Below are 14,871 nucleotides of genomic sequence, written 5' to 3'. Positions count from 1 at the left end.
ATAGTCTCAGTATTTGGTGGGCGGGGCTAATAGTCTCAGTATTTGGTGGGCGGGACTAATAGTCTCAGTATTTGGTGGGCGGGGCTAATAGTCTCAGTATTTGGTGGGCGGGACTAATAGTCTCAGTATTTGGTGGGCGGGACTAATAGTCTCAGTATTTGGTGGGCGGGGCTAATAGTCTCAGTATTTGGTGGGTGGGGCTAATAGTCTCAGTATTTGGTGGGTGGGGCTAATAGTCTCAGTATTTGGTGGGTGGGGCTAATAGTCTCAGTATTTGTCCTTTGTGCGTAAACCTCAAATGAAAGTGGAACCTCCCAGGATGTTCACAGTTCTACTAGCAGACCCGTGGGGACCACTGGATTCTGGTTAATTAGAATAGTTTTACACCTGTTTTTAAATTATGACTTTATTCTCATAATATTATGACTTTATTCTGGTAAATGGATTACTCTTTTTGTATTGGACTTTATTCTCATAATATTCCAGGTTTTATCTCCATGTTTTATGACTTGATTCTCATAAATTATATTTTTCCCGCCTCTTTTTAAATTACGACATTGTTCTCATAATATTACGGCTTCATTCTCATAATATTATGGCTTTATTAACTTAATATTACGGCTTTATTCTGGTAAGTTATATTTTTCCACCTATTTTTAAATTACGACTTTATTCTCATAATATTATGACTTTATTCTTGTAAATGTATTACTCTTTTTGTATTGGACTTTATTCTCATAAAATTCCAGGTTTCCTCTCCATATTTTCCGACTTCATTCTCATGTTTGTATGTGTTTGTTTTTTCTTATAATTCACCGTCGTCGTCGTATCTCCCAGCTCTGTTGTGCAGTATTAATTTTATTCACAGACTCGTCAGCGTCGTAGTGAAACAACAAATATGCATCAGCTGTCGGCATCTTCCGGAACAAACCTCCTTTTATGGATGGAAATGTCAGAAGTGGGGCCGGTGTTTGTTTGTGTTTTTTTTTCCAGTGGTTCCCTAAAGGATGCAGACTGTGTGGAACAGCTTTGAGGTTTTCTAACATAATCTGCATTGTGTGAGTGTTCAAAGCGCATTAAGAGACACAGAGACGGACGACAGGGAGCGAGTCCAGGGTTTGGACCGACTGAAGAGTGTGTTGGATGGATTTAACAGCAGCCGCAGAAAAAGCACTGGAGGTTCTGGTGGTTCTGGTGGTTCTGATGGTTCTGATGATTCTAGTGGTTCTGATGGTTCTGGTGGTTCTGGTGGTTCTGATGGTTCTAGTGGTTCTGATGGTTCTGATGGTTCTAGTGGTTCTGGTGGTTCTGATGGTTCTGATGGTTCTAGTGGTTCTGATGGTTCTGGTGGTTCTGGTGGTTCTGATGGTTCTGGTGGAGTTTATGTCTGTGGGAACAAGCACAGGGACGGAAGATGGACCAGTATGAACCAGGGTCCACAGTCAGTCCAGTATGAGCTGAACTGGACCAGACCAGTGCAAAAAAAAAATCTGGAAATCACCTCTAAATGAGACCTGTGAAGGGTTTAGGGTCAGTTTGGGGTCATGAAGTTTAACTGAGATTAAAGACTGTGAATGAAAACACAGTCAGAATAGGCTGTAAGAAAAGGTCAGTTCTGCAATATATTTATTTCATTTCACAATACTGTATCAATATTAAAAAGTACTGTATGGATATTTTTAGGTATTGAGTGAATGAAATCTTTATTTCAAACATGTAGACAGTGAAATCAAACCAAAAAACAACCAACAAAATATAAGTATTACTACATATAAGCAAGCAAACAACAAATAAATAAATAAATAAAAACTAGAAGCACTCGGAGAGCGCAGACCTCCGCCAAGGCTGATCAGTGCCCCCCCCCCCCCCCCCGTGGGCCCCCCCACCCCCGATCACCACCAAAATTTAATCATTTCTTCCTTATCCCATTTCCAACAAACCCTGAAAATTTCATCCAAATCTGTCCATAACTTTTTGAGTTATGTTGCACACTAACGGACAGACAAACAAACAGACAAACAAACAGACAAACAAACAAACCCTGGCAAAAACAGAACCTCCTTGGCGGAGGTAATAATAATAATACAAATAAAACAAATGAAATGAAATTATACATGCTCGAAAAGTAAGAATTTTTCAGTATTTATTGAAATGCAGATATTGTGGGAGGTTCATTTTAGATTTTTGTTTTTCTTTTTTGTTTCTATTTTATTTTTTCTTATTTCACACTCTTTTATTCAATAATGTTCGTTCCTTTGTTGTGTAACGGGTGTGTTAGTCTCTTAGCTTCAGCTTGCTTTGAATCAGCGGCACATCTGTTAACCTGTGAGTACTCTGCGTTGTAGTTCATAGAGATGAAGGACGACTTAGACCACAGTAGATGTACACTCAGCAGTTTACTTTCAGCCGGTACATCACATCTGTACAGTAGAGTGAATTATTAAACATTGTCCGCAGCTTTTCCTTCTGGTATAGCCACACACAGACTCCTGCAGCATTGGACCATGTGTCTATCTTAAGTTTTAAAAACAGACTTAACACTTTACATTTAGACACACAACACCTCTGCAACATAAAACCGTCACATATAAATGCACACTGCTACACAATATTCAATAAAACCAAAACAATTACTGAAATTGCAGCAGAGAGTAAAAGAGCCTACCTTTCCTCAGCGCATCTAGCGCAAACTGAGGAAAAAGACCGCGCGATGACATCATTAACTTGCGTCGGCAGTTCAGATTTAAAGTGACAGTATAGGTATGAACAGTACAGGTATAGTCATTAACAAAACTCATTATAGAACCTTCTTTTATAATACTGAATTAATGTTTCTGAATACCCCATCAGGATTTGGTGACAAGAAAATACAACATTGATATTTTTAATCTGGTTACATTGGATTGAACTCCAATCCTGTTCTGATGTTAGTTGTGAACTAATAGAATCTGAACATTTGAACAGGATCTGAAACTGGAATGTCTGGAAAACAGAATTTCAGTTTGAACACAGTTGGAACATTTGGTGATAGAACATTAGATCCTGTTGGGATCAAATACAAATGTGTTTAGGATTTGGGCAGATTTCTGCTGGAATTCAATTCTTCAAGGAAATAATCATTTAAAAAAAAGAACCAAAAAATTGCCTTTTTAACAGTATCATGATATATCGTGATGTATCATATTGTGACCCTAGTATCGTGGTTTGTATGGTATTGTCACATTCAGCCCTACATGTAGATGAATGTAAATGTGTCTGTGGGTCAGAACAGATGAAACAGATGTGATGTGCTGTGCAGTTTGATGGAAAATAACTGTTCCCAGACTCTGTTAAAAACCACGTCTTGTGCGATAACGTGTAATCCTGTCTTCGATAGTTCTGTCATGTTTGCACTTCAGTATATGACAGTTGTTGGAAATTCTTGTTTTTTACATTCAGTTAATGACATATTTTGCTGGAAAAGTCACTTTTTCTTCAAATTTTCTCTGTTTTTGTTGGAATATCTTTCAAATGTCGTTTCATCAGGTATATATTTCCCTGGGTTCTGTTTGTTTTGTACTTCCTGGACATGTAGTTTTCACTTGGTTTTGTTTTCATTTTGTTTTATCTTTGGATGTATTTAGTTTGGTTTGTCTGACTTTATATCTAGTTGTGTAGGTTAACCATTAAGGCTGTTATTATTTAGAAGGGGACAGGAAATACCAGACTTTCTTCATCCTGCTCCTTTTCGATCATGGCTGTGTACATGTTTGTTCACCTGATGATTATTGAATGTCTACTGATGAAAAGCACAACCATGAATGAAATAAATGAAACGAAATGAACTGTTTTAAAGCAGTAAAATGTTCTCCTGCAGTGACGTATGTAGAACGCTGGGACTGTGACAGGACGGGGGGGGGACGCAGTGCTGTCAGCAGTGTTAGCAGTTTCTGTTGTTTGGTTTTGTTCATTTCCTGTTTTATTATGGTGAGGGGTTTGTGTTCGCTCGTGCTGTGTCTGTCCTGTCTGCGTCCTCCCTCATTCCCTGGATGGTCTTCACCTGGGGCTCATGACCTCACTGCTCTCATATTCCCTCCTCTCCTTGTGTCTGTTGTCAGTGTGTCTTTCACGCCTCACTAAGCCAAGATCTCCCTTGACCTTCTCCTGAACCTGTGTTGCCTTGTTACACTCTTATTGTAAGTTTTTTGACACCATGTTTGTGAAGATATTTTTGTTCCTTTTTAATCTCGAGTAATAAATACTCAAACTAGAAAAGCACTCGGAGAGCGCAGACCTCCGCCAAGACAAATCTGCCCCCCCGATCACCACCAAAGTTTAATCATTTGTTCCTTGTACCAGTATCAAAATTTCCTGAAATTTTTATCCAAATCCGTCCATAACTTTTTGAGTTATCTTGCTAATAGACAAACAAACAGACAAACCAACGCCAGCAAAAACAGAACCTCCTTGGTGGAGGAATCTAAGTTCCACCCGTCTCCATCTGGTGCATTTGGGTCCAAGCCTTATGAGTTCATAACACAAGGTCCTCAGCAAGGTTCGAATAGTTCTGGATTTTTCATTCTAGTTTAGTTTTATTTAATATGGACTTTTTTTTCTCTAAGTTCTTTTTAATTCCTTTTAGAGCAGGTTTGATAGTTTTTATTAGTTTTCTTTTTTTTTCTAAATGCTTAGTTTTACTTTAGTTGTAGTTCAGTTGTAGTTCAGTTGTAGTTCAGTTGTAGTTCAGTTGTAGTTCAGTGGTCTCTTTTCTCTTCTTCTCTGTGCTCCTATTCAAATCAATCCCAGACAGGACTCTGCTGCTTTAGTCTCCATGTTTCCAGGTAGAGTGGGGACCAGAAGACGACTGGAAACCACAAGTGAACACAAGTGACGGAGCAAAAAGTGTCGTATGGAGACAGCACAGAAAATTACTAGTGCGAAATAAATCGATTTCATATCAGTCCGACAAAGACGAAAACGAAGGGAATTTGATCCATAATTTTTATCCGTTTGAGTTAGTTTTGTAAACACACAATACAGTTTCAGTTAGTTATGGTTTTTTTCTTTGAATTCTAATTTTTATTTATATCAGTTAATGAAAATGTTTTTACAATGCTAGTTTTGGTCATTTCGTTAGTTTTCGTTAACGATAATAACCTTGGCCCTCAGATGTTTCATGGAGCTGAGGATTCGCCCACGCACACACACACTCATCTGCATACAATAGTATATTAATGTGTGTGTGTGTGTGTGTGTGTGTGTGTGTGTGTGTGTCCTGCAGATGATGGGAAGCTGTCTCTGGATGAGTTCCAGGCGTTCTTCTCTGACGGAACGCTGAACGAAGAAGAGCTGGAGAAGCTGTTTCACACCATCGACTCTGATAACACCAGGTCAGCACCACGACACCTGTGTGTGTGTGTGTGTGTGTGTGTGTGTGTGTGTGGAAAGGCCTGGACACTGTATATATGTATATTGTTGTGGAAATGTTCAACTGATAACCCACACACAAACAGGAGGAGAGAAAGTTAGAGTTAAAATAAATACATGCATTTATTGAGAAGTCAATCACAGAGAAACTCTGTAAGTGAAGTCTGATTAACCATGAAAATATTAAAGATTATATAGACCAAAAATCCAACCCCCCAATGGTGACACCCAAATGACAACCCCATATGTTAATCATACCACTCCATACCAGTCCTTCCAGCTCCGGGGGGGAAGAGGCCATATTGGCCCCCGAGTCGGGGGTGTAACAGAGTGGTAACCATCACACATAAGCATATGCATGAAGAATGACTCAGCATTAAAAGAAGATGTACTAACAGTATAAAATATTAAAAGTATAAAATATAAAGAGTATAAAATATAAAAAGTAAATTTTTCCACCACAATATACTATCTGTCCAAAAGTATGTGGACACATTGAATTCAGCTGTTTCTTTTCTACACTGGAAAAAATCTAAATGTGGCTAAATTAAAGTTTACGAAGCTTCAGGAGGTAGAGAAAAGATAAATGAGTGAAAAGTTTCACTTTCACCTCTGCGGCAGCACAGACTGCACCGCCCCGTACCCCCATAGTATTAGAAATTAAACAGTAATGCCGTGTTTCCACTACGTGGTGTTGACTCGACTCAACTCGGCCTTTTTGCGTTTCCATTACAAAAAAAGACCTGGAATCTGGTACCTGGTACTAGTTTCTTGGGATCACTTCTGCTGAGGTTCCAGGACTGGGGACCAGATACTAAAAGGTGACACTGTGTAAACACTGCAGACCACTGATTGGTCAGAGTCGTCTCTATGCCCCGCCCTTTTACAAAAACAGATGCAGAAGTTTCCAGTAAATCTGTCAGTAGGTGAATCCACATGACAGTCTGTAAAACTACACCATGGTTTGTCCAGGAGGTTCAGATGCAAACATTCAGCAGGAGTTTGACCAGACAACAGGCAACCAGTGAGTTTATCAGCAACTGTGAGCAGAGCACACAGAAGGAACGCACCGCATCGCTATGACGACCAGGGACTGGAAAGTGGGGAGGATCCGGAATGGAAACGGTCTGGAATAGGACCTGGTACCAGAGTGGAGTCGAGCCGAGCCGGTTCCATGTTGTGGAAATGCAACATAAGTGTCGCCACCAACCAATGAAATACACGCGCGTGCACCCCCCCCATTACAGAGCGCCACACCAACAGCTGAATTCCACGGAAACACTGCCTGTATCCAGTGGTTCAATAAATCAATCATTAATGAATATGACATGGTTTTTTCATGAAGTATAAAAACTATACTTAGCTTTTATTCTTCTAGACCGTATTGACAAAGAAATTCAGGTTCTCAGGAAAATCTCCGCTTATCAATTAATCGTTAATCAATCGATAAGGTCAACCAACTGATTAATGAATTAATCGCTAATTTGCATCCCTAAATTGAACCCAAATGAACCAATGCACTGATATTTATCCCATAATATAAAATTATATTCTTTTAAAAAAAACTTATTTTTATTATTATTTAATTTTTTTAAATTTATTTTTAATTTTTTTTTATTTATTTTGATTTTTTAATTAATTAATGCATTTATTTATTTATTTTTAATCTCTATTCTGACATTAGTCGTTATTGTTTTGTTAGAACAGAAACACCTGCGTCCACATACTTTTGTCCACATAGTGCATGTTTGACTGCAGCATGTGACTGTTTTTCTGCACGTGTGTTTGTGAACCCACTCCACTGTCACTTTTGTTTTTTCCTTCGTATCTCAGTATCAATTATGAAACAGATGAGTGAGCGGCGCAGCTGTTTTCTGCCGCTCTGCCTGCGTCGGCCTGCGTGTGCACGCTCAGATCAAATGCATGTCATTTACACTGAGGCTCTGAAAGCTGTGGATGAACCTTTTCTACTCAAACCCCACGTGTTCAATGACACCCTCCATTAAAAACATGAGCAGAGAAAAGCTAAAGAGCAATCCTGTCTCACAGACATTACACCCACGTGGTTCCGAAACTGTAAATCCAATTAGGCTGTTTGGTGCAACCGCGGATTTTCCAATTAACGATCCTCTGCTTTTTTTTTCATTCTTTGTTTATTTGGAAAAGCGTGTTATACAAAACTTCCCTTTTGGGTACGATTCAACATCCACACATCAGATTTGAAAGAAGATGCTAATCCAAGATGTTTAGTCGAATAAAGAACAAATAAAAGAAAGAAAGAAAGAAAAGTGGGTGGGAGGAGGGGCTTACTGCGTTACTATGACAACTAGATAGAACACATTAAGTTGTGTTAAGTTACACATTAACTTGTGTTTAGATTCAGATTCAGATTTATTAATTGTCATTCAATAAAAACATCCCAGATGCTGTTACAGAATGTAATTACAAAATGCACAGCACAAAATAAAAAAAACACCAACTAAAAACAACCCATATATATGATAAAATATTAAAAACTGCACTGAAGTAAATAAATAAGTTAGTAAAAAAGTTAGTAAAAAATATAGAACCCATAAAATAAAGAAAGAAAAGTGGGCAGGAGGAGGGGCTTACTGCGTTACTATAAGTCCAGTCGTGTTGAGGCAAGTAGCACTAAAGCTAGCAAGAAGTTTTGTTACAATATTGAACTTGCCAGTAACAGTAAATCTCAAAAACCACTATTAATTTCGGTTAATGGATTACCATGTCAGAAATCTTTATAATTTATACACTGAGTAACTATTTTTGCTTTGCCCTGATTTAAACTGCCTGCTCTTGCGCACTACATGACTCAGCGTTTCTCTACCTTACTCCAGTACTCCGTAAAAACAGAGTCCGGTTAAATCCGGACTGCCCCAAAGGGGGGTCGCTTTATTTAAATTATTAACTCACCAGTTATGTTTTGGATGGAAGAAATCAAAACAGGACAAATGAAGAATTCACCAAAAAGAAGGATCGAGGTTTAAAAAAAGTTCAAACAAAGCTTGATTTATTGCTTCAGGCAAAAATAGAAAAAATTACAAAAAAGAAAGAAGTCTGTTATCAACTAATATCTCTTCAAACACACTACCCGTCTCTTCCACATGAAAGTCTTTTTCGTTACATTTTATAGTCTTCAGTCACTTGGAAGACTTCCATATTTGGTACATGATCGCAATGACTGGTCGACAGTTGTTGCTGGGTAAAACACGTCGCAGACATATGTCAATCACTCCACTTGAGTTAACTCTAAGAAAAACCCCATCTGAAAGTTCACCTGAGTTAACCACACCTTGGTTTGACATTTGCTCTAATAAGTCAGTTTACCCAGCATAGTTTAAGCTCGAAGAGTTTCAGTACCTACGCTCTTGTGCAATTAGGCTTTTCCTGACCACAGAAAGTCTCTTTTAAATTCATAATCCAGATTAACTCAACTCGCTCTAACCACAATCTTACCAAATCTGCAAAACAGACACTTTTACGCAGAATCTGACCTTTTCTCCAAGTTCAGCATACACAGGTTTTAGTTTCAACTGAACCACACACAACACACAATAGGAATACAATACAGATGAAATATAAATCAGAATATAACAACTTTTCCATGTTGGCTCATATTTTATGATGGTCATCTGACATTTAAGAGCAAGATTCAAAGTCACACATTCATCTTCCATTTAGTGTAAGCTACACTGTAAAAAAAAAAAAAAAAAAAAAAAAAAAAAAATCCTGTTGTTTTTATGGAAATAAAACTGGCGGCTGTGGTTTCCAGAACAATACTGTAAAAAACACATCCAACTGTAAACATATTTACGAAGTAACATGTAGATTGAACAGTTTAAACATGTAGATTGAACAGTTTAAACATGTAGATTGAAAATTTAAAAATGTAGATTGAACAGTTTAAACATGTAGATTGAACAGTTTAAACGTGTAGATTTAACATTTTAAACCTGTAGATTTAACAGATTAAACGTGTACATTGAAAATTTAAAAATGTAGATCGAACATTTAAAAATGTAGATTGAACAGTTTAAACGTGTAGATTTAACATTTTAAACCTGTAGATTTAACAGTTTAAACATGTAGATTGAACAGTTTAAACGTGTACATTGAACATTTAAAAATGTAGATTGAACAGTTTAAACATGTAGATTGAACAGTTTAAACATGTAGATTTAACATTTTAAACCTGTAGATTTAACAGTTTAAACGTGTAGATTTAACAGTTTAAACGTGTAGATTGAACAGTTTAAACATGTAGATTTAACAGTTTAAACATGTAGATTTAACATTTAAAAATGTAGATTGAACAGTTTAAACGTGTAGATTGAACAGTTTAAACCTGTAGATTTAACAGTTTAAACATGTAGATTTAACATTTTAAACCTGTAGATTTAACAGTTTAAACGTGTAGATTTAACAGTTTAAACGTGTAGATTGAACAGTTTAAACATGTAGATTGAACAGTTTAAACATGTAGATTTAACAGTTTAAACGTGTAGATTTAACAGTTTAAACGTGTAGATTGAACAGTTTAAACATGTAAATTTAACAGTTTAAACATGTAGATTTAACAGTTTAAACGTGTAGATTTAACAGTTTAAACGTGTAGATTGAACAGTTTAAACATGTAGATTTAACAGTTTAAACATGTAGATTTAACATTTAAAAATGTAGATTGAACAGTTTAAACGGGTAGATTGAAAAGTTTAAACCTGTAGATTTAACAGTTTAAACATGTAGATTTAACAGTTTAAACCTGTAGATTTAACAGTTTAAACATGTAGATTTAACAGTTTAAACCTGTAGATTGAACAGTTTAAAATGTAGATTGAACAGTTTAAACGTGTAGATTGAACAGTTTAAACCTGTAGATTTAACAGTTTAAACATGTAGATTTAACATTTTAAACATGTAGATTTAACATTTAAAAATGTAGATTGAACATTTAAAAATGTAGATTTAACATTTAAAAATGTAGATTGAACAGTTTAAACGTGTAGATTTAACAGTTTAAACGTGTAGATTGAACAGTTTAAACATGTAGATTTAACAGTTTAAACCTGTAGATTTAACAGTTTAAACATGTAGACTGAACATTTAAAAATGTAGATTGAACAGTTTAAACGTGTAGATTGAACAGTTTAAACGTGTAGATTTAACAGTTTAAACATGTAGATTTAACAGTTTAAACATGTAGATTGAACAGTTTTAAACATGTAGATTGAACAGTTTAAACATGTAGATTTAACAGTTTAAACATGTAGATTTAACAGTTTAAACATGTAGATTTAACATTTTAAACCTGTAGATTTAACAGTTTAAACATGTAGATTGAACAGTTTAAACATGTAGATTGAACAGTTTAAACATGTAGATTGAACAGTTTAAACCTGTAGATTGAACAGTTTAAAATGTAGATTGAACAGTTTAAACGTGTAGATTGAACAGTTTAAACCTGTAGATTTAACAGTTTAAACATGTAGATTTAACATTTTAAACATGTAGATTTAACATTTAAAAATGTAGATTGAACATTTAAAAATGTAGATTTAACATTTAAAAATGTAGATTGAACAGTTTAAACGTGTAGATTTAACAGTTTAAACGTGTAGATTGAACAGTTTAAACATGTAGATTTAACAGTTTAAACCTGTAGATTTAACAGTTTAAACATGTAGACTGAACATTTAAAAATGTAGATTGAACAGTTTAAACGTGTAGATTGAACAGTTTAAACGTGTAGATTTAACAGTTTAAACATGTAGATTTAACAGTTTAAACATGTAGATTGAACAGTTTAAACATGTAGATTGAACAGTTTAAACATGTAGATTTAACAGTTTAAACATGTAGATTTAACAGTTTAAACATGTAGATTTAACATTTTAAACCTGTAGATTTAACAGTTTAAACATGTAGATTGAACAGTTTAAACATGTAGATTGAACAGTTTAAACATGTAGATTGAACAGTTTAAACCTGTAGATTGAACAGTTTAAAATGTAGATTGAACAGTTTAAACGTGTAGATTGAACAGTTTAAACCTGTAGATTTAACAGTTTAAACATGTAGATTTAACATTTTAAACATGTAGATTTAACATTTAAAAATGTAGATTGAACATTTAAAAATGTAGATTTAACATTTAAAAATGTAGATTGAACAGTTTAAACGTGTAGATTTAACAGTTTAAACATGTAGATTTAACAGTTTAAACATGTAGATTTAACATTTTAAACCTGTAGATTTAACAGTTTAAACATGTAGATTGAACAGTTTAAACATGTAGATTGAACAGTTTAAACGTGTAGATTGAACAGTTTAAACGTGTAGATTTAACAGTTTAAACATGTAGATTTAACATTTTAAACCTGTAGATTTAACAGTTTAAACATGTAGACTGAACATTTAAAAATGTAGATTGAACAGTTTAAACGTGTAGATTTAACAGTTTAAACATGTAGATTTAACATTTTAAACCTGTAGATTGAACAGTTTAAACATGTAGATTGAACAGTTTAAACGTGTAGATTGAACAGTTTAAACCTGTAGATTTAACAGTTTAAACATGTAGATTGAACAGTTTAAACGTGTAGATTTAACAGTTTAAACGTGTAGATTTAACAGTTTAAACGTGTAGATTGAACAGTTTAAACATGTAGATTGAACAGTTTAAACATGTAGATTGAACAGTTTAAACATGTAGATTTAACATTTAAAAATGTAGATTGAACATTTAAAAATGTAGATTTAACATTTAAAAATGTAGATTGAACAGTTTAAACGTGTAGATTTAACAGTTTAAACGTGTAGATTGAACAGTTTAAACGTGTAGATTGAACAGTTTAAACCTGTAGATTTAACAGTTTAAACATGTAGACTGAACATTTAAAAATGTAGATTGAACAGTTTAAACGTGTAGATTTAACAGTTTAAACGTGTAGATTTAACAGTTTAAACGTGTAGATTTAACATTTTAAACCTGTAGATTTAACATTTTAAACCTGTAGATTTAACAGTTTAAACATGTAGATTGAACAGTTTAAACATGTAGATTTAACATTTTAAACATGTAGATTGAACAGTTTAAACGTGTAGATTTAACAGTTTAAACATGTAGATTTAACAGTTTAAACATGTAGATTGAACATTTAAAAATGTAGATTTAACAGTTTAAACGTGTAGATTGAACAGTTTAAACATGTAGATTGAACAGTTTAAACATGTAGATTGAACAGTTTAAACATGTAGATTTAACATTTAAAAATGTAGATTGAACATTTAAAAATGTAGATTTAACATTTAAAAATGTAGATTTAACATTTAAAAATGTAGATTGAACAGTTTAAACGTGTAGATTGAACAGTTTAAACATGTAGATTTAACAGTTTAAACATGTAGATTTAACAGTTTAAACATGTAGATTGAACAGTTTAAACATGTAGATTGAACAGTTTAAACATGTAGATTGAACAGTTTAAACGTGTAGATTTAACAGTTTAAACATGTAGATTTAACAGTTTAAACATGTAGATTTAACATTTTAAACCTGTAGATTTAACAGTTTAAACATGTAGATTGAACAGTTTAAACATGTAGATTGAACAGTTTAAACATGTAGATTGAACAGTTTAAACGTGTAGATTGAACAGTTTAAACGTGTAGATTTAACAGTTTAAACATGTAGATTTAACATTTTAAACCTGTAGATTTAACAGTTTAAACATGTAGACTGAACATTTAAAAATGTAGATTGAACAGTTTAAACGTGTAGATTTAACAGTTTAAACATGTAGATTTAACATTTTAAACCTGTAGATTGAACAGTTTAAACATGTAGATTGAACAGTTTAAACATGTAGATTGAACAGTTTAAACGTGTAGATTGAACAGTTTAAACCTGTAGATTTAACAGTTTAAACATGTAGATTGAACAGTTTAAACGTGTAGATTTAACAGTTTAAACGTGTAGATTTAACAGTTTAAACGTGTAGATTGAACAGTTTAAACATGTAGATTGAACAGTTTAAACATGTAGATTGAACAGTTTAAACATGTAGATTTAACATTTAAAAATGTAGATTGAACATTTAAAAATGTAGATTTAACATTTAAAAATGTAGATTGAACAGTTTAAACGTGTAGATTTAACAGTTTAAACGTGTAGATTGAACAGTTTAAACGTGTAGATTGAACAGTTTAAACCTGTAGATTTAACAGTTTAAACATGTAGACTGAACATTTAAAAATGTAGATTGAACAGTTTAAACGTGTAGATTTAACAGTTTAAACGTGTAGATTTAACAGTTTAAACATGTAGATTTAACATTTTAAACATGTAGATTTAACATTTTAAACCTGTAGATTTAACAGTTTAAACATGTAGATTGAACAGTTTAAACATGTAGATTTAACAGTTTAAACATGTAGATTGAACAGTTTAAACGTGTAGATTTAACAGTTTAAACATGTAGATTTAACAGTTTAAACATGTAGACTGAACATTTAAAAATGTAGATTTAACAGTTTAAACGTGTAGATTGAACAGTTTAAACATGTAGATTGAACAGTTTAAACATGTAGATTTAACATTTTAAACATGTAGATTTAACATTTAAAAATGTAGATTGAACATTTAAAAATGTAGATTTAACATTTAAAAATGTAGATTGAACAGTTTAAACGTGTAGATTGAACAGTTTAAACATGTAGATTTAACATTTAAAAATGTAGATTGAACAGTTTAAACGTGTAGATTTAACAGTTTAAACCTGTAGATTTAACAGTTTAAACGTGTAGATTGAACAGTTTAAACCTATAGATTTAACATTTTAAACCTGTAGATTTAACAGTTTAAACGTGTACATTGAACATTTAAAAATGTAGATCGAACATTTAAAAATGTAGATTGAACAGTTTAAACGTGTAGATTTAACATTTTAAACATGTAGGTTTAACAGTTTAAACGTGTACATTGAACATTTAAAAATGTAGATTGAACAGTTTAAACATGTAGATTGAACAGTTTAAACATGTAGATTTAACATTTTAAACCTGTAGATTGAACAGTTTAAACGTGTAGATTTAACAGTTTAAACGTGTAGATTTAACAGTTTAAACATGTAGATTTAACAGTTTAAACCTGTAGATTTAACAGTTTAAACATGTAGATTGAACATTTTAAACCTGTAGATTTAACAGTTTAAACGTGTAGATTTAACAGTTTAAACATGTAGATTTATCATTTAAAAATGTAGATTGAACAGTTTAAACGTGTAGATTTAACATTTTAAACCTGTAGATTTAACAGTTTAAACGTGTAGATTTAACAGTTTAAACGTGTAGATTGAACAGTTTAAACATGTAGATTTAACAGTTTAAACGTGTAGATTTAACAGTTTAAACGTGTAGATTGAACAGTTTAAACGTGTAGATTTAACA

The sequence above is a fragment of the Sphaeramia orbicularis genome, unplaced genomic scaffold (assembly GCF_902148855.1).
Source record: "Sphaeramia orbicularis unplaced genomic scaffold, fSphaOr1.1, whole genome shotgun sequence".
NCBI lineage: Eukaryota > Metazoa > Chordata > Actinopteri > Kurtiformes > Apogonidae > Sphaeramia > Sphaeramia orbicularis.
The sequence above is the reverse complement of the archived record's forward strand: the minus strand, read 5'-3'. Positions refer to the sequence as shown.